Below are 23,686 nucleotides of genomic sequence, written 5' to 3' on the forward strand. Positions count from 1 at the left end.
GGTGGTCAAAATAGTGGATCACTATTTTTGTGGTGGACCACCAGACCTAAAACAAAATTCAGGATTTCAGAACACCCAATAAAGGTAAAAATGGTGGACTACCAGTTTTGCGGTGGACCACTAATTTGACCACTAAATTCAGGATTTCAGAAGACCCACTAGTAGTTAAAATTATAGACCACCAGTTTTGCGGTGGACCATACCCAACCATAATTCAAGATTTCAGAACACTCAGCAAAGGTCAAAATGGTAAACCACCAGTTTTGCGGTGGACCACTAATTTGACCACCAGATTCAGGATTTCAGAAGACCCATTGGTGGTCAAAATGGTGGACCACTAGTTTTGTGGTGGACCACTAACCTGACCACCATACCCAAATAGAACGCAGGATTTTAGAACACTAAGCGAAGGTCAAAATGGTGGACCACCAGTTTTGCGGTGGACCACCAATTTGGACACATTTTTTTCTGAATTCAAATTTAAATCCTTTTACCTGGGAACATATAAATACCCAGTTTTAGGTTTTATTAGATATATTTTATCTTTTATCTTTTATCTTTAATGAGAGTTTTCCATACTAGAAAACATATTGTGTACGCAGTTTTTCTCTGAGATTCATTCAAGAATTGTGGACCTAGATTCCATTATCATTTTATCCATTGAAGATTGAAGATCAATAATGGTGACTTTTGTAAGTAAATTTTGAATTAATTTATGTATAACACAATGATTTCTTCTCTTTCTGTGATGGAGATATGTGGCTAAGCTCCCATAACTAGGGTTATGAGAGCCTTGATATGAATAGCTGATTGGGGGTTGTGAATCTAGTAGATTCTCATGATTAATTGACATGGCATAAAACCTTCTTTATTTTAATGACTTTTTTTGATTGCAAACTTAAAAAGTGAGCCCAAGAACAACACTTGTTCGAATAGAAAATTGTTTGTTGGGAAAAGAAAGTATTTACATAAATCTAAGGGCTTTAACCTTTGGATAGAGGGTAGATGCCTTAAACAGATCAATGCATGTGAAAATATAGTTGAATAAATAATATGTTCTTTAATTTTGAAAGAATTAAGGAATAAGTTACTCATTTAGGTTGAGAAACTAATGGGTAAACCATAGAATTCAACTACTCTTGCAATTAGAATTGTTCATTGGGAATCCAAAATAGTTCACAACCCTAGCTGCTTAAGTATCTTGGTAACCATAACTCTAGTTTGACTTCTCTTATTGAATTAATATTTGCAATACAACCTATAGTTGGATTACTTTCTGTGACAAACATTTGAATACAATTGATAAATCAAACCCCCTTTATTCTGGAACCTTCGATCAACAGTCTAATACAACCAAAATACTTAGTGAACATAGTATTCCCTGTGGTATTCGACACCCAACCCAGTTGGTTTCTATATTTGACAGCCACCGCTTATACTTTCTAACTAGAGTTATAATATGGGCGTATCAAATTTTGGTGTCGTTGTCGGGGAATACGATGTTAAATTAAGTTTGTGTTTTTAATTGACCTTTGGTCAAGTTTCCCAAATTTTACCTTGTTTGTTGTTTTTGATCTATGAAGGGTAGTTATTATGTATGCCAAGTACACAGAGATCGGGTGCATCATTATTACTAGTACATCTGGAACTGCAGTTAATTGGCAGAATGACAGACCCTTAAGAAGCTGAAAGACTAGCCGCCATGGCTAGAGCCCAGATTGATCAACAGAATGATGGTCAACCTGCACGTCATCCTAATTCTTATGATGATGATTTGGGGGATGAGGACTTGTTAGATCCTACTAAACTAAAGCGTGCAAACAATGTAGCTGTGCTGGTGAACCATAATATAATAAAAAATCATCCTTTTAGAGCAAGGCAGGATTGTCAGCCTTTGCAGTTTGATCTTAATGATGGCGAGGATGAAATGGATGGAGCAGGTGCTATTGGAGCTATTATTCCTCCACCTCTAGCACCATGAGCTAAGTTTAATACTACCAGTACAATAATTCAACTCTTTCATCTCAAAGGGTTGTTCGGTGGACTCCCAAGGGATAATTCAAATATGCATTTAGTGAACTTTGTCACTATTTTTAAATTCTTTTATAACCCAAGAGTGGGACAGAATGCTATCCGACTATGCTTGTTTCTATTATCTCTATCTAGAGAGGCAAAACTATGGCTCAATGGACTAACTCCCGATTCTATAACTAAGTGGAGGCAGTTGAAAGAGGCTTTCCTAGAAAGGTTTTTTCCACCTTCCAGGAGGGTACAGTTGAGGGATGAAATCAGTAACTTTTGGCAACTCCCTACTGAAGCTCTTCATGAGACCTTGGAGAGATTTAAAAAGAAGCCGATGCAATGCCCAAATCATAATATGACTTATATTCATTTGATGAAGACTCTCTATAGGGACTTGCACTTATTACAAAGCCAGTCATGGATAATATTGCGGGAGAATCATTTATGGATCTCACTTTTCTAGGGGCCTTGGAGATGCTTGGTAGCATGACCAAACAAAGTAGAGATTAGCATACCAGGGATTATTTGGTAGCAAGCCCTACTGTGTCTGGTGGTATGACTGCAGAGCAATGCAAGAAGGAGGAGAAACGTGACCAGGACATAGAATACTTGAAGATACAAATGGATTTATTAACCAAGCATTTATTATCTGGAAAGACTGAGAAAGTAAAAGCTGTAGGATCCCAAGGTAGATCTGACTTTGATTCAAAAGAAAAGGCAAACTATCTAAACAACCAGGCCAAGGGAACCAAGGTCGAAACTATTATGACAAAGCTGGTTATACAGATAGGGACCAAGGGAGTTGGAAGAATAATAAAGATAGGAGTGGACTGTATGTACCTCCTAAAAGTTGTGATAATGCTGCCACCAGTTCAGGAAAAATGTCCATAAAGAACCTGATGGAGAAAATATTAAAGGGCGTTGAGGCAACAAATACGGGGGTGACGATGATGAAGAATGACTTATCTTCCATGAGTCAATTAGTAAATTCGTACTTAACTGCTATCAAAAAACTAGAGCAACAGATGAGCCAATTATCCAAAATATTCAACCAAAGAAAGAGTGGTACTCTACCAAGTGTTACAATTCAAAATTTGAGGACTGGCGAATCATGTATGGTTATCACTACTAGGAGCGGTAAAATGTTATCTAGTCCATTTATGGGTGAATCCTCTAATATTAATGAGGTCAAAATGGATGGGGATATAGTTGATGAATCTCCAGTGGTGCCTGTAGAGTTGGGAGGTTCAGAAAAGAAGAGTTCAGAAGTGGAACAACCATCTAAACCGAAGTATGTTAGTGATATAGAGCAAGACATAATAATGAAGGTAAAAGTTGCTCCAATTGAAATCCCAAGGACACCACCCCCATTTCCACAATGATTAAAGAAGAAAGAATATGATGGCAAGTTAAGAAAATTCATGGCTATGTTGAAGCAGTTGAAGGTGAATGTGCCCTTAGTCGAAGCACTAAAATAGATGTCCGAATATGCCAAGTTTATGAAAGACCCATTTACAAAGAAAAGGACTATGAGCTATGAAACAGTAGATAATATTCATCATTGTAGCGCTATTGCTATAAGAACTATTATGTAAAAGAAAGCTGATCCGGGAGCATTTACTGTCCCATGTACGATTGGATCACTAAATTTTAAAAGGGCCCTTGTGATCTTAGGGCAAGTATAAATCTGATGCCATTCACAGTTTTCAAGAAACTGGGTTTGGGAGATCCTACATCTACCAATATGCGGCTTTTAAAGGCAGATAGATCAGTGAAAAGGCCGATTGGGATTCTATATAATGTACTTGTAAATATGGCTGATTTTATATTTCCTGCGGACTTTGTAATTCTTGATTGCAAAGTAGACTTCGAAGTACCCATAATTTTGGGCAGGCATTTCTTAGAAACTAAGAGAGTGTTAGTTGACATAGAGTTAAATGAGTTGAAATTTAGGCTCAATGGGAAAGAGGTTAGTTTTGAAGTATGTAAATTCATGAAACAACAAAAGAAGATGAGTGTCTTCTCAGTTGTTGATGTTTTCTATGAAGATGAGTGAGATGTACCAATTAAGGATAGGTCTGCTGTGGAGACCATGTATGGGGTGGTTGAACTTGAAAGCAAGGGTGTTAGTGCTTCCAAAGTGGCTGGACTAGGAATAAAGCATTTTCTTGATTCAACAAGTGAAGTAAAGAGGTATCAACAAGGTATCTTGACGAATTCTGAGTAGTCAATATGATTGAGTCATGCCTCGACGTTAAATCAGGCACTACTTGGGAGTTAACCTAAGGTATTTTGTTATTTGTATTCATCTTATATGGTTGACATCAGATCTTCGCACCTATGGTGCCACAGGTATGTTTCTAACTCTTTTTTTTGGGTTGATGTATTAGGGACAGTGCATAATTTTAAGTTGAGGGTGTATGGGGCTGCTTGTGGGTGTTGATATCCTCTTGGGTTTTTGTTGCCGTGTCTCTTTTCCTCGGAGTCTTGTTCCTAGTATAACCGACATATTTAGGCGTGTTGTGTTTTATTTTGTGATGTTTTGTGGTTAACTGGGAGAAAAATAAGTATCTAAGGTAGTTGACATATTTTTATTGATTTTTGGGTCAAATAATAAATACCTCTCCAATTGTCTATTTTGTAACTGTGTAATATGCATCTATATGCGACTATTGCAAATCTTTTTATAACATTAGTATTAGGGACACAATGATCATTGCTAACAATTGCATAACCCGGTTAGTTGGTAGCTTGTGATATACCTTTGTGCCAAGTGTGTGTGATATATTACCAAGTTTCCTTGTGTGTTAAATACAAAACTTTCCCAATTAGTCTTGCCTAGGTTGTAGGATAGTGGTTAGGAAAGGATCATAGGCCGTTTTTGATATTATTCCACTTTTAGCCTAAATGGCCTTCCATGTGTGAATGGTATCCCTTGATCCCAATTTTGAGCATGTATCTCTATTTTTATTGTAGACCTATCACCTTCCCATTTGTATCATAATGAACCTATTTTAGCTCTGGTCCTTCTTGGACATTGTCCACTTTGACTTAGAAAAATAGCCTAAGTTGAGAGTGGCTATCATAAGGGTACATGGTATAAAGAGAGCATGAAGAAAGGTAAAATGAGAGAAAAAATTGCAAGGCTAGGTGTGGTGGAAAAAGAATCAGAAAAGCAATGTTATAAAAAAGAGAAAATGAAAGACTAAAACACCGTACCCAACCTAAAGTTGCATTAATAAAGAAAGTGAGAAATTAGTTAAAGGTTAATTAGTGAGACTCCAAAAGTTAGTGTAGTACCAAGGAGGCCTATTCACTTTAAATATCTTTACGTATCATACCAGCCTCAAGCCTGCATTACAAGCTGAAGAAAAGTCCTATAGTGATCCTAACTTAACTATTTGAAAGCTTAAGTGATGAAAATAAAGGAAAGCTTATGGTATTTGACATACATTGATTGGAACTTCTTTATGAGAGTGAGTGTATCTTAACCGTCCCCACATTGACATGCTTGATTTCATATATAAGTGACGAGAGACTTCTTCATTGTAAGGGCACATGGGTTGTATTGCTGGCTGCTTACTTGTTTAGGTAGTTTAACTTGTATATATGCGTGGTTGTTTATTGCTAAGGTGATGCCATAGCTTGATTTCTTTGTGTCACATTGTTGACTTTAATTAATATACATAGTTGGGTTTAAAGTGATTGAACTTGGAGAGGGTAATATGCTTTGAACTAAAATTAATGATTGACTGTCATAGGTATCTTATGTTTCTCTTGGTTAAGCATCATAGTAAGGTATTATGTAGTTGCTTGAGGAAAAGCAATTGTTTTAAGTTGAGGTTGTTGATGTTTTGACTTTTCACGAAACATTATGCATTTTTTTCTTGGAAAAATTGCATGTTTTTAAGCAACCAAGGTTGCATTTAATGCTGGATTTTAGTGTTTTAGGGTAAGGAGCTAGCTGAAGGAGAAGAATCAGGAAAATAGCAGAAAAACACCACTGGTGGTCAAAATGGTGGACCACCATTTTTGTGGTAGACCACCAAACTGACCACCAGACCTAAAACAGAATTCAGGATTTCAGAACACTCAACGAAGGTCAAAATGGTGAACCACCAGTTTTGTGGTGGACCACTAATTTAACCACTCAATTTAGGATTTCAGAAGAACCACTGGTGGTCAAAATGGTGGACCACCAGGCCCAAATAGAATTCAGAATTTCAGAACACTCAGCGAAGGTCAAAATGGTGGACCACCAGTTTTGCGGCGGACCACTAATTTGACCACCAGATTTAGGATTTCAGAAGACCCACTAGTGTTCAAAATGGTGGACCACCAATTTTGCGGTGGACCACTAACCTGACCACCATACCCAAACAGAATGCAGGATTTTAGAACACTCAGCGAAGGTCAAAATGGTGGACGACCAGTTTTGTGGTGGACCACCAATTTGACCACCAATTTAGATGCATTTTTCTTTCTGAATTCAAATTTAAATCTTTTTTACCTGGGAACATATAAATACCCAATTTTAGGTTTTATTAGGTATCTTTTATCTCTTATCTTTTATGAGAGTTTTCCATACTAGAAAATATATCGTACGTAGTTTTACTCTGAGATTCATTCAAGAATTGTGGATCAAGATTCCATTATCATTTTCTCCATTAAATATAGAAGAACAATAATTAGGACTTTTGTAAGTAAATTTTTTATTAATTTATGAATAACACAATGATTTTTTCTCTTTCTGTGATAGAGATGTATGGCTAAGCTCCCATATCTAGGGTTATGAGAGCCTTGATGTGAATAGCTGATGGGGGGTTGTGAATATAGTAGATTCCTATGATTAGTTGAAATTGCATAAAACTTGACTTTTCTGGGTTGCAAACTTGAAAAGTGATCCCAAGAACAACACTTGTTCGAATAGAAAATTATTTGTTGGGAAAAAAAGTGTTTACATAAATCTGAGGGCTTTAACCTTTGGATAGAGGGTAGATGCCTTAACCAGATCAACCCATGTAAGAATATAGTTGAATAAATAATATGTTCCTTATGTTTGAAAGAATTAAGGGATAAGTTACTCATTTAGGTTGAAAAACTAATGGGTAAATCATTTTAACTACTCTTGCAATTAGAATTGTTCATTGGCAATCCAAAATAGTTCACAACCCTAGCTGCTTAAGCATCTTGGTAACCATAACTCTAGTTTGCCTTCTCTTATTGAATTACTATTTGCAATACAACCTACAGTTGGATTACTTTCTGTCACAAATATTTGAATACAATTGATAAATCAAAACCCCCCTTTATTCTAAAACCTTTGATCAACAATCTAATAACAACCACAATACTTAGTAAACACAGTATTCCCTATGGGATTCGCACCCAAACCAGTTGGGTTTTATATTTGACAGCGACCGCTTACACTTTCAAAAGAGAGTTGTAATTTGGGCATATCAACATCCAGTGCCACCAGTGGACAACAACAGAATAGGCTATATGCACTCCAGTCACGGAAGGATCAAGAAAGTTCTCCTGATGTAGTTATGGGTCTGTTGCAGGTTTCTCATCTTCATGTTTATGCATTGTTAGACCCCAGAGCTTAACTTTCTTTTGTAACCTCCTATATAGCTGTTAATTTTGGTGTCAGTCCTAAAATTTAGTAGAGCCTTTCTTAGTGTCTACGCAGTGGGTAAATCGATCATAGCCAGGTGGGTCTACAAAACCTTCCCAATTACAGTATCCTAGAAAATCACTTCAGTAGACCTTGTGATATTAGAGATGACTAATTTTGATGTCATTCTCAGCATGGATTGGCTCTACTCATGTTATACTTTATTTGATTGTAGAAATAGAGTCGTTCTTTTTTCAATTTTTGAATGAACCAGTTCTTGAATAGAAGGGTAATACTTCAGCACTTAGGGGTCCTATTGTTTCATATCTTAGAGCAAGAAAAATGATATCCAAGAGGGTGTATTTACCTTTTCATTGGAGTCAAGGACTCTAATTCTGAGACTCCCAGTCTCAAGTCAGTTTTAGTAGCGAGGGAATTTCCAGAGATGTTCCCTAAAGATCTTCCTGGAGTTCCTCTCAAATGGGATATTAACTTCAGAATAGACTTTTTTCTAGATACCCAGTCTATCTCTATTCTGCCCTATTGAATAGCTCCAACTGAGCTTGGAAAGTTAAAAGAATAGTTGAAAGATCTCCTATATAAGGGATTCATTAGGCTCAGTATCTCCTCATGGGTCACTCCAGTCCTTTTCGTGCATAATAAAGATGGTTTCTTTAGAATGTGCATCGATTATAATCAGTTGAACAAAGTCACCATCAAGAATAAGTGCCCACTTTCCAGAATTAATGACTTGTTTGACCAACTTCAGGGTGCCAGTTATTTCTCTAAGATAGACCTCAGATTCGACTATCATCAGCTCAGAATTAGAGAATGTGACATTTCAAAAATAGCTTTCAGAACCCGATATGGTCACTTAGAATTTCTAGTTATATGTTTTGGACTAACGAATGCCCCAACAGCCTTTATGGACTTGATAAACAGAGTGTTCAAGCATTACTTAGATATGTTCATCATAGTTTTTATTGATGATATTCTTTTCTACTTTCATATTGAAATTGATCATGCAGACCACCTCAAAATTATATTACAGACTCTTAGATCTCATAAGTTATTCGCTAAATTTAGTAAGTGCGAGTTTTGGCTAAGATTAGTAGCTTTTCTTGGCCATATTATTTTTGGTGATAGAATTAGAGTTGACCTTCAAAAGACTGATGCAGTGAGAAACTTGCCTAGACCCTTATCTCCATAAGATATTAGGAGTTTCTTGGGTTTGGCTGGTTATTACAAGTGGTTTTTTAAAGGGTTTTCGTCTATTACATCCCCCATATCTCGATCGACTCAGAAGAAAGTCAAGTTTTAGTTGTCAGATTCTTGTGATAGGAGTTTTCAGGAGTTGAAGACTCGACTCACTTCAGCCTCAGTTTTGACTTTGCCAGATGGTTTAGATGGGTTTGTTGTTTACTATGATGCTTCCAGAGTTGGCCTTGGTTATATGTTGATGCAGAGAGGTAAGGTCATAGCCTATGCCTCTAGACAACTTAACCCCATGAAAAAAGCTACCCTACCCACGATCTTTAGTTGGAAGTTGTTGTATTTGCCTTAAAAATTTGGAGGAATTATATTTTTGGGGTCCATGTTGATGTGTTCACTGATCACAAAAGTGTGCAGTATGTGTTCTCATAGAAAAATTTAAATCTTCATTAAAGAAGGTGGTTAGAATTATTAAAAAATTATGATGTGAGTGTATTGTATCATTCGAGCAAAGACAATGTAGTGTCAGACGCCCTTAGTAGATTGTCTATGGGTAATGTTGCTCATGTTGAGAATGATAAGAATAAGTTAGTTCAGGAGGTTCATCAGCATGCTAGATTAGGCGTTCAATTGGTGAATTCAGCTGAAGGTAGTGTTTGGGTTCAGAATAGTTCAGAATCATCACTGGTTGCCAAAGTAAAAGAGAATTAGGATAGGGATACCGGTTTAGTTATGTTAAAGGGATCAGTTAGAGATCAAAAAGTAAAGGTTTTCTCCCAAGGGGAGATAGTGTGTTATGATGTCAGAGTAGACTATGTGTGTCGTGTGTAGATGGTTTGAGATAGAGAATCCTTGTTTAAGCAAATGGTGAGCGTTACTCTATTCACCCTGGAGCCACTAAGATATATCATGATTTGCGGGAAATTTATTGGTGGAGCAATATGAAGAGGGATATTACAGATTTTATATCTAAGCGTTCTAATTGTTAACAGGTTAAAGTTGAGCCCCAGAGGCCTAGTTGCATAATGCAGGAGTTTAGCATTCCCACTTAGAAGTGGAAGAGGTGAACATAGATTTTGTGATAGGGTTTCCATATTCGCGTCATCAGCATGACTTAATATGGGTTATTATGGACAGAATAAATAGATCGACCTATTTCTTACCAGTTTATGCTTTCTATACAGTCGAGGATTATGCTATGCTCTATATTAGAGAGTTAGTTAGGTTGCATGGAGTCTTGATGTCTTATCATTTTAGATAGAGGCACTTAGTTTACCTCTCACTTTTGGAAAGATTTTTAGAAGTATCTTGGTACCCAAGTTCACCTCAGTACAACTTTTCATCAACAGACAGATGGTCAGGCAGAAAGAACCATTCAGACCCTAGAGGTTATATTGAGGGCGTGTGTTCTTGATTTTAAGGGAAGCTGGGATAATCACTTACCTTTGATCAAGTTTTCCTACAAAACAATTTTTACCCCAATATTCAGATGCCTTCATTTGAGGCTCTTTATAGCAGGAGATATAGATATCTTATTGGTTGGTTTTAGACAATTACGACTGCTTTAATAGGGCCTGATTCAATGTTTAATGCAATGGAGAAAGTTTTGTTAATCAGGGAGAGGCTCAAGACAGCCCTAAACCATCAGAAATCCTATGCAGATGTACGTAGAACAGATCTTGAGTTTGCAGTTAGGGATTTGGTATATTTGAAAATCTCTCCTATGATGGGAGTGAAGAGGTTTGGTAAGAAGGGGGATCTTTCTTAGTCCCCTATATGTTGGCCCTTGCAGAATCTTGAGCCATTTTAGAAAGGCAGCTTATGAGCTTGAGTTTCCTGCAAATTTTGTATCAGTGCATCCAGTGTTCTATGTGTTTTTGTTAATGAAGTGTAATGGTGATTCAGCAGTGGTAGTTCCGTTAGAGGCTACAAATGTTCAGGATAGCCTTTCTTATGAAGAAATTCTAGTTGAGATTCTTGATCATCAGATTCATAGATCGAGGAACAAAGAAGTTCCCTTGGTCAAAGTTCTTTGGCAGAATCAGTCAGTTAATTCATATTAAGAGGTGTAAGGAGCATGTCTCGGGTAAGTTTTGAATTTTTTGAATGATGATTGGGTCGTGTTTGGATTTAAATTTCCAACAGCTCAACGTGATTGTGGCGCATCACAGTGGTGTAGCGATGAGGCCTATACCGCATTATGGTGATCCTTCAAGCGGCGTTCCAGTTACGAATTTAATCCCTGAGGGCAAATTATGTCTTTTCCCCACTGACCTAATTCTTAAAAGCACGGGATTAAATATAGGTATCGTTGGCTTAGTTTTGATTCATAGATTTAATATTTCTTATTTTAGTTGATTTAGGGATCATTCCTGAGGATTAGAACTTTAGGATTGTAATGTAGCAAATCAATTTTTGTATTCGAGATAGGTTATGGCAAAACTCTATCAGACTAGGCTGGATAGTTAATGTTGATACAAAATACATGTTAGGGGGATAAGACTAATCATGAAATTGTATATCTTTTTGTGTTATGCCCATATGGGGCTTTACATGTGATATAGTTGTTATTTTGAGACATTATGAGATATGTGTGACCGTGTGGCATCTTTTGTGATATTTATAGGCTTATACACATATGAACCATTGATGAAAAATCATGTTGTGGTATCATTGGTGTATTGTGACGTATTCATCCTTTATTGGCATATGAAACATATGAAAATTTATGGGTGGTTGGAAATAATAAATGGATATTGTCTCACGTGATAATGGAAATGTATCATTATGGTTGGTTATGGATATAATCATGTGGTTAGTTGTGAAAATACTCGTTGGGAGTGATTATGAGAATTACATCTTCATGGCATCAAACACATAATTTTACATGTTTGTTGTATGTTTTGTATATAGTTGTTGCTGTTATTTGTCATACTTGATTTGTGTCTTATGTTATGCATGTGCTTTAGAAATACTAAAAATATTGCAAATATTGGAAATATTAAAAATACTGGAAATATTGGAAATTCTGGAAACATTGGATTTTATTGACCTCTCTAAAAGATATACTGGAGAAGAGTCATATATATTAGTTGTATACGGGTTGAAGAACCCCCATGGGTCCTATATCAAGCAAACTTTAGCTCTATAGGTGTATATGGGATTGTATACAAGTTGACGAACCCTCCATGGGTCCTATATCAAGAAGCTTTAGCTCTATAGGTCTATACAGAGACTATGCGACATCTTTGTGCATCATCATCATCATTATCATCATCATTCTTATTGTGTTTACTTTATTATAGTTGGGATATAATTTTATTTCTTCTTTGACTCATTACCCATCTAACTATTCTATCTCTTATACGTGTACTTGATGATCTTGTATGTATATTATCCTTCTTTGTCCTACTTATATATGGTAGATTGTACACTTGTCGTCTTTCCTGGTGTTGTTGCAATTTATGTAATATATTAGAACTGTTAGTACAAACGGTATGGGCTACCATTATGGGATATTTTTCTGATTGCAGGAGGTGTGCCCTTAGTGTGTATTTTGTATGCTTTATTTTCTACTTTGCTTGGTCAACCAATGTTACCTATCGAGTACAAGTGGACTGTACTCACTCCTACTGTATCCTTCTAGTACAGATTGAAGTTTGGGTGCGCCTCATCTTGGTTGATTTTGGGCGCCTTCAGAGTATTCAAGGTAGCAGGTTTACCTTTATGCATTCAAAGTCCACCTCTATCTTTCTGTATTAGTCATATCTTTATTAGTATTAAGAGACAAATATTGTTCCTTGTAGATATTTCTGATGTATTTGACTCATGGATTATATTAGTAGTTCTTATACTGTTGACATCATGTTTTGGGAGTTATTACTGCATTTTTGATAACATTCTTTCCAACTTTATTATACTTATATGGTTTGTCTTCATTCTAGAAGCCTTACCTTAGGGGTATTTATGTTTTCCCCCTTTTATGTATCAATTTGGGTGATAGGATTACTTGTCAAGGTACGCCGCGACAAGTTCCATCATGACTGATGTGTGGTTAATTTGCCAACTTTCTAGCATCTTTTAATCCTAAATTAACATGATTTTTCATTAATTTTTTGTAAATTTCTTACTTAATGCTCATTTGTGTAGGTAAAAGCTGAAATCAAAAGATGAGCAAGGAAACTTGATAAAAATGAGCTAAGGAGTAGGTGAAAAAGAATAAATGTAAGCAAAAAGAACAAAAGCTAAAATGTAGGCCCAGGAATTGACCCTCAGTTACCATGATCGTGGTCTGAAGGTATCGATCGCGATCACAATCAAGTCAACTAATAGAGATCGTGAGATAATCACCACAATCGTGGTATCGCGAACGCTGTTAAGAGATGGCGATCACAATATGGCAGGACAAGTTCAAGGGTAAAATTATAATTTGGTTAAAGAGACCAAGAGCAAGGTAACACTTTTGTAATAATTGGCAAATGTAGAATTGGAGATCAAATAGGGGTTTTTAGCTCTTTTTTATCATCTTGAACATATATCTTGATTCTAATTTTTAGTTTTCAACATTGAGGAGTGATAATTGTATGTGAAAACTCCAATTGAGAATTTAGTTAAAGATTAAAAGTGAAGTTTGAGTTTACTCTATTTAAGTTTCAATGGAATAACTGAATGCAAATATGGATAATCTTCTTCTTTTCTATAAATCCATGCATAGCTAAATTTTATCTTGGGGTTATGTTAGAATATGGTGCAATTGTGTATGGGTATTGATTGCTAGTTTCAATTCTTAATTAATGTTAATGGGTTTCACAAATTCTTGGTTGTTCAATTGAAAGTTGTGGGTGAAATCCCAATCTCCCTAAACCCATATCATCCTTGAAAGAGGGATTTGGGTACCTCTTTAGATCCAACATCATCCTTGAAATAGGGATGTGGGTGATACGTATTTGTGAACAATAAAATTGATTTTAGCTTATTCCTTAACATTGTCTTAGAAATAAGGATGGTATGTAAATATGCTTGTCTTGAGCATCGTCCCAGAAATAGGGATGCTTAATTGAGGTTTGGAATTGATTTTTTCCATGCCCAGAGGTATTCGAAAGAATCCGTGGGTGAAATTTTTGTGTTTTGTTGAAATATCACTAAAAATCCTAAACTATCCTACCCATATATCCATTAACTAACGTTGGAACTTACTTTCATGTACCCATACACTAATTAGCCCTAGGAAAGCATAACCCCATGAATCTTCTCATATGGTTTTATCCGTTCGTTGTTTGCTCTCAATTTATTGTTATAGATTTATTTTATTAAAAAATTTTCAAAACCCAAATACTTGTATCTTAGGTTTAAATTTAGCGAGTTTCTTTTATTTTGAACTTACTCGATCACCATTCACATTGTTCCTCATGAATTTGACCCCGACTCAAAGTTGGGTTATTATATTTGACAACGATCATCCTATATCAAAACAATGTTGTAGGTGAGCGTGATCAATGACCCTAAATTTTGGGTTATGACAAATTGATATCAGAGTATCCATGTTTTATTGGCATCGATAGTTTAAGAATAGGATGTTTAATAGACTTATGTGGATTGGTATATATACATTCGTATCTATCTTCAAGAGGCTAGAGGATGTCTTTAGGAACCTTTTCTCATTTTATTACTTACCCTGTGAATTTCTTGTATACCTTGTGTTTTGAGTTGTGTTTCACTCTTTCTGCGAAGATGGTGTTGACTAGGTCCAACATGATAAGATATGCAGAGCCTTTACCCAGAGGCAATTGCCTTTAGTCATGGACGGACTCGATGGAGTGCATGGGCTCGTGAATTATTCTTGTCTAGGAAGAGTGCTAGGGAATCTTTCCTTGAGCCTTATGTTGAGCATGTTGGAGGTGTTTGTTCAATTCTAGTTTCTCAGAGTTCTTCTACCTCAGTCTTGGAGGGATTTTTGGTTCATCTATTGAACCATTTGGAGGGTGCTCCTTTGAGTTCATTTGGTATTCCCTCAGCTTCGAGTGTTATACCTCCGCCTATGCTAGAGTCTGGTTATGGTGTTCCTCTAGTCATGAGTGTAGGTCCTCTAATTACACCTACTTCTATTTTAAGTACTTTGCAGACCTTGCATACTATTTTTCCTTTAGCGCAGACATTTGAGTATGGTGTTTTGAGATCAGGAGTTCAACCTTTGTCTATGTTGCCTCTTCAGGTGAGGTCTCTTCTAATTAGGCTTACTATAGTTCCTAGTTTTTAGTGAGCCGCTACATAAATAGTAGTATTTTAAGGCATCTTTTTAGAGTATAGTGAGTCAGGTAAGAAAACATAGACCTATACCTCGAGCGTCTTAGAAAAATACTAAGAGGGTGTGCTATTAAGATAATTTTAGAGGTTGCTTTGTGTGTAATGAGCTTGTCCATATGGCTAAGAACTACTCTCACTGTGTGATTAAAGATACTCCAATTTTAACTGTGATGGGTAAGGCTTGTTCCAGAGGTGTGAGAGGCAAAAATAGTGGAGTTCATAGTGGTAGTCATGGGGATACTCAACTTATTCATGGTTAGTATTATGCTGTACCATCAAGACCTGAGTCAGAGGCTTCAGATACTGTGATCATAGGTATCATCCTCGTTTATTTTAGATCTTCATCTATGTTATTTGATCCTGGATCTACTTTTTCCTATATGTCTGCATATTTTGCTTTGGATTTTGATTCTATTAGTGAGCTTTTTGACATATCTATTCATGTATCTAGCCCAGTAGGTAATTCTTTAGTGGTGGATCAGGTGTATCAAACTTGTGTTATAACTTTTGCTGGGTATGAACTTTGGTAGACTTACTTGTGTTAGATATAGTGGATTTCAGTGTTATTTTGGGTACGGATTGGTTGGATCCTTATCATGCTGTCTAGGATTGTTATGCTAAGACTGTGACTTTAGCTTTGCTAGGTGTGCGAAGGATAGATTAGAAGGGTAAATTTCATCCAGGTTCTAAGAGGATTATATCTTATGTTTAGGCTCATAAATTAGTTGAGGGGGGATGTTTCTCTTATTTGGCTTATATTCGCGATTCTAGTGTTGTCTCACCTCTTTCTCTAGATTCTGTTCATATAGTTCATGAGTTCATTGATGTGTACCTTATGGATTTACCTAGTTTGTCTCTGGATTGTGATATTGATTTGGCCATTGATGTTGAGCCAGGTACCAAGCCTATTTCTATTTCTCCTTATAGGAAAACCCTAGCTAAGTTAAAGAAATTGAAGGATCAGTTGCAAGAGTTGTTGGATAAGGGATTTATCCAAACTAGTATATCACCTTGGGGTGCGCTTGTCTTATTTGAAAAGAAGAAGGATGGTTCTATACGGATGTGTATGGATTATCGATAGTTAAACAAGGGGACAATTGTGAATAAGTATCCTTTTCCTCATATTAATAATTTGTTTGACTAGCTTCAGGGTTTTGCGATGTTTTTAAAGATTGATTTGAGGTTCATTTATCACTAGTTGAGGATTAGAGCTTCAGATATTCCAAAGATAGCTTTTCAGACTCGATATAGTTATTATGAGTTCTTGGTCATGTCTTTTGGGTTGACTAATGCCTCTTTCGCATTCATGGAGTTGATGAACCTGGTGTTTTGACCATATCTCAACTCCTTTGCTATTGTATTTATAGAGAATATCTGAGTTTATTCTAAGAAAGAGGCTGAGCATGAGGAATATTTGTGAATTGTGCTTCAGAGATTAAGGGGTGAGAGGTTGTATGCTAAGTTCTCCAAGTGTGAGTTTTAGTTGGGGTCTATTTCTTTCTTGGGTTATGTGGTAACTAAGGAAGGTATTATGGTTGATCTAGCTAAAGTTGTAGTGGTTTATGATTGGGATAGCCCTACTTCGCCCATCGAGATTCAGAGTTTTGTTAGCTTGGGAGGTTATTATCGGTATTTCATTGAGGTTTTTTTTATCCATTGTAGCTCCGTTGACCAAGTTGACTCAAAAAAAAATTTCTTTCCAGTGGTCCTATGCTTATGAGGAGAGCTTCCAAAAGGTTAAGGATTTGTTGACCTCAACTCCTATCTTGACCTTGCCTAAGGAGGGCATAGGTTTTATTGTATTTTGTGATGCTTTAGGTGTTGGTTAGGTGTTGTGTTAATGCAGGTGGGTAAGGTGATTGCGTATGCTTCTCTTTATTTAAATTCCCATGCGAGGGATCACCCTACCCATGATTTAGAGTTGTGCACGGTTGTTTTTGCTTTAAAGTTGTGGAGACACTACTTGTATGGAGTCCGTTGTGAGATCTTCTCGGATTATCATAGTCTTCAGTACTTCTACACCCAGCTATATCTTAATATAAGGCAGTGTCGTTGGCTTGAGTTGCTTAAGGATTATGTCTTAATAATTCTCTATCATTCGGACAAAGATAATATGGTTCTAGATGCCTTGAGCTAGAAATCAACTAGCATAGGTAGCGTGGCATATATTTTGATCCAGGAGAGGCCTTTGGACTTAGAGGTTTAGTCTTTAGCTAACCAGATGATTAGGCTTGATATTTTGACACCTGGGTTTGTTTTGGCATTTATGGATGCTAGGTCTTACTTGATGGATCAAATTCAAACTTATCAGTTTGATGATATGGGAGTGAGATCCATTCGAGATAAGGTTTTGAGTGGTAGGATAAAGAAGCCGCACTTTATTCTAATGGAGTTTTGGGGATTAGAGGCCGAGTTTGCATTTCGGGAGTGGATGATTAGATTAGATTGATTTTGGAGGAGACTCATTGTTCAGGTATTCCATCAATATTAGAGTGATTAAGATGTATCGTGACTTAAGGCAACATTTCAGGTGGGGTGGTATATGGCGAGATATAGCAGATTTTGTGGCTCGTTGCCTATGTTGTCAGCAGGTAAAGGCTGAGCATCTGAGGCCTGGTGGTTTACTTCAGAGGTTACCCATTTTTGAGTGGAAATGCTAATGGATCACTATAGATTTCGTGGCTGGGTTGCCTTGCACATCCCATGGATTTGATAGTGTTTGGCTCATTATAGATTGATTGACCAAGCCTGTACATTTTCTTTCGATGCAAGTTTCCTTCAGTGTTGAGAGATTGGCCCATACTTATATTCATGAAATTGTGCTCAACATGGTGTGCCAATGTCTATCATTTTAGATAGGGGTTTAATGTTCAGTTCTCACTTCTAGAAGATTTTTTAGGATGAGTTGGGTACTCGGGTTAATCTTAGAATAATATTTCACCCCCAGACTAATGGTCAGTACTAGTAGACTATCCAGATTTAGAGGATATGCTTCGCGTGTGCGTGATGGATTTTGGTGGGCAGTGGGAGCAGGACTTGGCTTTAGCAGAGTTCACTTATAATAATAGCTATCATGCCAGTGTTGATATGGTTTCTTCTAAGACATTGTATGGTAGACGATGTCGCTTTCTAGTGGGTTGGTTTGATATTTTTGAGGTTAGACCTCAATGTATGAACTTTTTTCGTGATTCCTTGAATAGAGTCTGGATCGTTTAGGATAGAATTCGAGCAACTCAGAGAGGCAGAAGTGCTATGCAGATCATTTGTGCCTTGAGATTTGGTATTGGTGACCATGCTTTTTTGAGTTTCACCCATGAATAGTGTGATGAGGTTGGGAGGAGGGGAAAGCTCAGCCCCAGGTATATTGGTTCATTTAAGATTCTTCGAACTATGGGTGATGTGGCTTATGAGTTAGCTTTGCCCTCAGTTTTATCAGCTGTTCATCTAGTTTTTCATATATCTATGCTTTGCTGTTATATTCTTGATGAGTCTCATGTGATCATTGGGAGCCGGTTCAGTTAAAAGAGCAGTTGTCTTTCATTGAAGAGCTAATCTTTATTTTGGCCAGGGATATTAGATAGTAGCATTTTAGAGTTATCTATGTGGTTAATGTTCAGTGGAGACATTGACCTGTAGATGAGGCTACTTGGGAGGTCGAGTCTGATTGTGTAGTTTTTATCCCTAGTTCTTTGTTGATTCAGATATTTCTTTACCTATGTTCAAGGACAAACTAGATTTTTAGTGGTGGATGATGTAACAATCTGAAAATTTGATGAAATATGTGAAATATATACTTTGTATGATTTGACTATTTTATCTCTCCCCATAGTTGCATTATGGTATTTCTAGGATATATTGGTGATTGGCACGGTTTCTAAAGCATTTTGGTGCCTTTTATGCTATATTTTGGGTTTTGGTGGCTTTGAGAGCCTTATTATGGACTTTTATAGTTATGTTTGATCTGTGCAACAGATGGCCGAATGGACTACATCAGCAAAACTGAAATGTCGAATATAGGATGGTAACATGTTTAGTCTGGTTTTACGACTTTTAAATCTCATTTCGTCCCTCAGTTTGGAAAATTGTGATTTTGGGTTTTACTTTATGAAAACAACGTCTTTTCAAAAATCTGATATCTCCATTGAGTTTGGAGCATCGAATTTAATGTGGTTACATAGTTCGTTTACATAGATCTGATTTTGAATGAATCCTGAGGCCTTGGCGGAAACTTGGAAAGTTGCTAAAATTTTAGTTGTCATATGATGCCTATGCAGTCGAACCTCCTTGGGTGACACCTTACACATAAGAGGTAATGCGATCATACAAAGGGTGTAGCGATCGCCATACCTTCTTCTGAGGTCAAGGTGTGCGATTGCAAACCTGGGTGTAGGATTACATACTTAGGTGTGCGATTGTCATACCTGATGACGTAGAAGGGGTATAGAAAGACCCCTTAGGTCGCGAATTAGGCCATTTTCCATCTTGCCTCTCAAGAGTTAAACCCTAAAATTGTGTGAGAGCTTAAAAGTGAAGCTTGTGGGTGCTTGGGAAGCCAGTTTAACGTCCATTTCTCGATTCTCTTACGGATTTAAGGTTAGAATTCACCCTTTCCTTAGTTTAAATTTCTTGATTAATTATTCAAAACCCCAAAACCTTAGGGCTTGATTTTAAACCCTAATTTCACTCCTTTTCACTTGAATAATGTTCTTAATCCTATAATTACTTGTTTTCTTTAATTCCATTTTCCAAACAACTTTGATTCTTTATTTTAAAATGGATTTCAGAGGTTTTATCAGGTAAAGTTTAAAAATGGTTTTTCTTCTATTTGAACCTTATTTTTAACTCGATTTAACTTGGGCTTTCAGCTGTATCTTTCCAACAGTATGGGGAACACATTTTTGAAATAAAGTTACGATTTTGCCATTCCTTTTTGAAAACCCATTTTAGGAGTCCATTTTGATCCCAAACCAAAAGTTGGAAATATGGGTGTCATTGGCTTAGTTTTGACGTATAGATTCTATATTTCTTTGTTTTAGTTTATTATTGGATATTTCTTGAGAAGTAGGACTTTAGGATCGAAGTATAGTGGATTAGTTTTGGTATTCGAGATAGGTTATGACTCTTTCAGACTAGGCTGAGTATTAATGCTGATACAAAATGCATGTTAGGGTATGGGAACTAATCATGAAATTGGCTATCTTATTGTGTTGTGCCCGCGTGGGGGTCTATATGTGATATAATTATTGCTTTGAGATATTATGAGATATGCGTGACCGTGTGGGGTCTTGTATGATGTTGATTGACTTATACATATGTGAACAATTGTATCTTGTTGATGGAAAAATGTGTTGTGGTACTATTGTTGTATTGTGACATATTCATCCTTTATTGGCATATGAAACATGTGAAAATTTATGGATGGTTAGAAATAATGAGTGGATATTGGCTCACATGGTTGTGGAAATGTATCATTGTGGTTGGTTGTGGAAATACATCATGTGCTTGGTTGTGGAAATACACTGGAAATACATCATGTGCTTGGTTGTGGAAATACACGTTCGGAGTGATTGTGAGCATTACATCCTCATGGTATCATACAAATAATTTTACTTATTTGTTGTATGTTTTGTATATACTTGTTGTTGTTGTTGTTGTTGTTTGCCATACTTGATTTGTGTCTTATGTTATGCATGTGCTATAGAAATACTAGAAATATTAGAAATATTGGAAATGTTGGAAATACTAGAAATATTGGAAATACTAGAAATATTGGAAATTCTGGAAACACTGGGAACATCAGATTTTATAGACCTCTCCAAAGGATATATCGAAGAAGAGTCACGGATATTGGTTGTATACGGGTTGGAAAACCCCCCGTGGTCCTATATCGGGAAGATTTAGCTCTATAGGTGTATACGGGGTTGTATATAGGTTGACGAACCCTCCACAGGTCCTGCATCGGGAAGCTTTTGCTCTGTAGGTGTATACAAGGATTGTACGACAACCTTGTGCATCATCATCATCATCATTATTATCATCATTCTTATTGTGTTTACTCTATTATATTTGGAATGTGATTGCACTTCAACTTTGACTCATTACTCGTTTAACTATTCTATCTTCTTATACGTGTACTTGATGATATGCAGATGTAAGGAGGAGAGAACTAAATTTCACGATGAGTGATTAGGTCGTTTAGAGGTGTCACTATGAAGGGGGTAATGAGGTTTAGAAGGAAAGGAAAGCTCAACCACCGATATATTAATCCTTACAAAATAGTAAAGTTTGTTGGAGATGTTGCTTATGAATTAGATCTTCTGTCAGAATTAGTCATCGTCCATCCAATTTTCCATGTGTTTATGTTGAAGAAGTGCATTAGAGACCCGTCATTAGTTGTTCCCCTAGAATGTATTAGAGTGAAGGATAGTTTATCATATGAGTAGATCCCAGTTAAAATTCTTGCTCGACAAGTGCAAAGGTTAAGGAATAATGAAATGTCTTTGGTGAAAGTTATTTGAAGAAATCAATCAGCTAAGGGAGCGACATGGGAAGCAGAAGCAGACTTGATGAGTCGTATCCTTATTTATTCACTTCTAGAATAGAGTTATCTTGAGGTAAGAAATCCCTTCTAATCTATTCTATACACCAACATCCTTACTCATAACAATTATCCTATGAAGTTCTGTGTAAGAAGTAATTTCAGTTAATCATTCATGTTTGATGCGAGTAGTGCAGTTGTAGAACAAGATAAGCTTCGGACACTGTCTTAGAAGGGCCGTGAGTTAGATCCTTCCTCATCCCAATCTTTATTTGAGGATAAATGGTTCCAAGGTAAAGATAATTGTTACACCCTAAAATTTTAATAATTTTATTTTGATAGCTTTTTCATTTTTAATGCAATTTTTGAGTTGAATTATGATGCGGGATGTTAACGGGAGCCTTAGGAGGTATTTTAGAATTTTTAAAATGCATTTTCAATTTTTTTGGGACCTAAAATAGTAAGGGTCCGCGATTAGGGAGATTTACATAGGCATGGCACACCCTTACACAAAAGCCAGTGGCCTTGCACGATAAGGGTAGGCCATGCTGGCTAGCTTTTGCGATAAGGGTGTGCCACACCCTTGGTGTGGCGCGATAAAGATGTGCCACACCCAAGGGTGCTGCAATGCTAATTTTCATTTTTTCTTTAGTTTTTGAGGATTTTTTGGTCTTTTACCTCCTAATTAATCCTATAAGTGTACCTAACTCATTTCCCTACCCTCACAAGTCAATTTACATAATTCATTTGCTATAAAACTCTCAAGAATACCAAAAAGGAATTCCTTCTACAAAATTCAAGCTTTCAAGTTTCCAATTCTAGTTCCTCTAAAAAAAATTCACTAAGTGCAAGTATATGGGGTTTGAAAAAGGATCACCTTTCATCCTTCTACCCAAAAGCTTAATTTTTACAATTGAATTTTTTGAAATTTCAATTAGGGTTCTTACCCACTTTACAAGATTTTGAAGTGATGATGTTACTTTATGAATTAAAGTACATTTAACATGAAAATTCATGGTTTGCTCATATTTTTACACTCATAGTAGTATTCATGAAGTAAATTTCAGTGTTTATGATAAAAGTACCATAATTTGGTAATAGTATGTTGTAACACCCTGCATTTTCGAACTAGAAATTGAATCGTCATTCCTATGTGTGTAAGCTCTAATACCATGATTTATATTTTGACTACATGTATCATGATCATTATCCTAGTGTGAGGAGTACTTATTAGGTGAAAAATGTTCATAGGAATCAGATAGAGCAAGGTCGAACTAAGAGCCTTTGATTTAGCTAAATTTTGGTATTCGATTCTACAAGAATCAACTTTGAACGTGAATTAACTTTTGACACAGGTGGAATTTTTCAGCTCAATACCCACCAAATGATAGATAATTGAGTTATATTTCCAATGATACCAATTTCGCCTTACTCCGGTACCTGAGCAAAAATGTTATGGCCATTTTCGTGAGAAACAGTAAGGGGTCACAATAGCCTTGCGCCACGAGGGCTATTCTCCGAGACTAGGGGTCGCACCAAGAGGGTTATTTACACGGGAAAAAGAGGCCAAGGGGTATTTTAGTCCTTTCTCCTTAACCCCAGCCATCCGAACATGATTTATAACACAAAAGGGGCATTATTTGCCCATCTTCCTCAAAACAACTCACGTAAAAATCTACCCTTTCCCAAGAACAATAATTCAAGACTTTCCTCTAAAAAACACAAGGATTTAAGTTCCGAATACAAGACTTCTTCAAGAATTTGTTCAATTAAGGTATGTGGGGTTTATGAACAAGGATATTTTTTCATCCTTGTGCCCAAAACTTGTTTTAAAGTTAAAGTTATATGATTTGAAAATTAGGGTTCATACCCAAACTATCTTTTCTTGAGTTTATTAAATTATCATGTGATTGAAGAATTAAAGTGCATACATGTTCTCATCTATTTATGTTTTGACTTGAAGATTCTCTATTATGATTTGTCTATCATGAGTT

This window comes from Capsicum annuum, chromosome 4 (assembly GCF_002878395.1).
Source record: "Capsicum annuum cultivar UCD-10X-F1 chromosome 4, UCD10Xv1.1, whole genome shotgun sequence".
Classification (NCBI taxonomy): domain Eukaryota; kingdom Viridiplantae; phylum Streptophyta; class Magnoliopsida; order Solanales; family Solanaceae; genus Capsicum; species Capsicum annuum.